Source organism: Aplysia californica, unplaced genomic scaffold (genome assembly GCF_000002075.1).
Source record: "Aplysia californica isolate F4 #8 unplaced genomic scaffold, AplCal3.0 scaffold00522, whole genome shotgun sequence".
In the NCBI taxonomy this organism is placed as follows: domain Eukaryota; kingdom Metazoa; phylum Mollusca; class Gastropoda; order Aplysiida; family Aplysiidae; genus Aplysia; species Aplysia californica.
The window spans coordinates 171,695-174,674 of NW_004797792.1; positions in this window are offsets into that span (position 1 = coordinate 171,695).

A 2,980-nucleotide genomic window follows, 5' to 3' on the forward strand; every position below is an offset into this window, starting at 1 on the left:
TAGTAGTAGTAGTAGTAGTAGTAGTAGTAGTAGTAGTAGTAGTAGTAGTAGTATCGTTATCATTATTGTTGTTGTTGTCTTTATTGTGGGCTAGTGGTTAGGCTACCGGACTCGTAATCGTGAGGTTGAGGGTTCGGGGGTTCGAGTCTCAGGCCTGATGTTGTGTCTTTGAGAACAGTACTTCACACAAATGTTTCTCACTACACCCGAGTGAAACTGGATACTCATCCATAGACAGTAATAGGTTTTTTCAGTATGTTAGCCTTTTAGCGCCTATAAAAAGATGGTAGCTTGCGCTGTATGCTTCCCAGTAAGTTGAGATTGTTTCAGAATGTTATCAGGTCTGCTGGTGGTAATGATATGGATTGCAAAGCGCACGGAGCTTGCTGTTGAGCGGGAATTTGTGTTATATAAATGCTATCTATTATTATTTTCAATTAGCTATTTTCTGGGGGGATTGGGGGATAAAATACAAACTCCAGACAAAGTGCTAACCAAAGAAATGCCATGCCCATGTGGGAAATCTTCTATTGTAAATTCTCAACCGGGTACTTTTTTCAATTCATTCGTTTTTTGGTTATTATTCGGTGGGAGGGGGCGTTGGTTGGGGGGGGGGGCGGCTGTTAGAGCCGCACATTTTTCGAAAAATTTGTCAGAGCCGCGCACTTATTAGTGATATCCATATATTTGATAAACGATTAACAGTACCAATACTGTGTGTGGTTTTCTCGGCGTTCATCTTGGCCCAAGTCTTGATAGATAGATAGATAGATAGATAGATAGATAGATAGATAGATAGATAGATAGATTAGTCCTTCATTCAGTTTCAGTAACGCTAGTTGATGTGAGAGATTGTCTTTCTGTCGACCCCGAATGGAAGGCTTTTTTTTTTTTGCTGATGAGTACAAAAACATTCTGCCATAGCGTCAGTCATAGTGCTTGAGACTGGAATTATACTATTCTCACTCGCATTTTTTTCTGTCGTCGTGTTCTTACTCACTATAGATTCTATCTGAGTAATTTTCGTGTTTGTTTTCATTTCTTTATTTATTGTGTTTTTTTCGTGGGAGGAGTTGTTTTGTCTTATTTGTTTGTTATGTATTTTTCCCTCTTGGGGCTCAATCTGTGGGGAAAAAACCCAACGAACTTTGCAATGTCAATAAAAGGCGTAAAAATGTCGCAGTTTTGAAAAGTAGTTTTGTATAATTTGCATGACTCGAACACCCGTTACTTCGTTTGTAAATTACAATGGAAATAGTAGGGAACATTTTGATTCGGAGAATGTAACTTTTGAATGGTAGGCTATTGGCAATCAAAATGTATCGATATCTTTAAAAATTGCGAGGCTCTGATAGTGCACGGTTTTGACTCCCCCCCCCCCCCATAAAAAAACTGCACTTCTCTGATGCTTTTTCGATTCTTTACACGGTTATATTGCAGCACTTGGCAGTTTTAGCAACCAGTATAATAATATGGTAATAATAATAATAATAATAATAATAATAATAATAATAATAATAATAATAATAATAATAATAGCGCATAACCCCGCTCAACAGCTAGCTCTAAGCGCTTTACACTATATTATTACTCCAGCAAACCATTTAACACTCAGAAACATTATCAGCTTTCCGGGAAGCGTACAGTGCAAGCAGCTGATTAAGAGCTTAAACACTTTCAAACTGACGAGAACTTTTACTGTCAAAAGCTGGGTACCCATTCTCACCTGGGTGAAGTGAGGAAAATTCGTGTAAAGTGCCTTTCCCAAGGACACAACGTCGGGTCCCTGACGGAATTATATAATGCACTGTATTTTATTATTCATGTTTTAAGTACGTATCTTTATCGACTTAAAAAAATGTGGGCCTACATTTTTTTTCTCACCAGTTTAGGTTAAAGTATTAACCCTTTTTTTCTTCTTTTTTTTCAGAAGTAAACTGGTATCGTCTGGCTTTGCTAGCAACCAGAGACGAGCAATCGCTTCTACGTGTATCTGATACCATTCAAAAACCAAATCTTATATTGGAGGAAAAAATGGAAGGGCGAATGAAAGGTGGGTACGATGGTTAAACCTAACTGTTCAGTGCCCTCTTTTTTTTTTTTCTTCTTTTTTTTGGTAAGTGTTTTTACGGCACTCGCAATTGCATAAGATCAGTGTCCGTCTTGAGATATACTGTAAAGATTATCTTTTTGATTGTTTGTTTAAACTTGTTTGACTCGTGTCTAGTTATATAGGTAGGTGAGGATGTATAAATGACCAGAATCTGCAAAAAATCGAATCAAATGACACATGACTAAGAGAAAAAAAAAGAGAGAGAGAGAGAGAGAGAGAGAGAGAGAGAGAGAGAGAGAGAGAGAGAGAGAGAGAGAGAGAGAGAGAGACAGACAGACAGACAGACAGACAGAGAGAGACAGAGAGAGACAGAGACAAAGAGAGAGAGACCGGGAAAGGGTTAGGTGGGGGGGGGGTAGATTGAAAGTGGAATTAATAGACAGAGAGATAGGATGGGGCCCCCGAATAGTTTAAAAAAATATAATTTAAACTGGCAACAGAGAGGTTAAATTGAACGACACCTTCCAGATTGTTCTAAATGATGTCATCGTTTCAATTTTTCGTTGGCCTAACTGACAAAGTTTGTGTCGAAATATCTTCCTATTGCATTAACTATTATTCAAGATCTTCGTCTCCTCCATGTTGTCTGACCTACTGTCTGTCTTTTTCCAACCAGAAGAGTCGAAGAAAAGGATGAGAGACCCGAAGATGAAGAAGTTGTTCACCTCTCTCTTCGGAGACGACAGCGAGCCTGATGAAGACCAGGATGAGACAACTCTCACTCCGGTAACATCTGGGAGTAATGAAAAGTCGTATGACCCCATCGTGTCCACTCGTCTCAAAGACAACAAACTCGATACTTCTGAGGTTCAGGTCAAATTTGGGGACAAGAAACATGGTCATCGGAGGTCACAGAGTTCAGGCTCC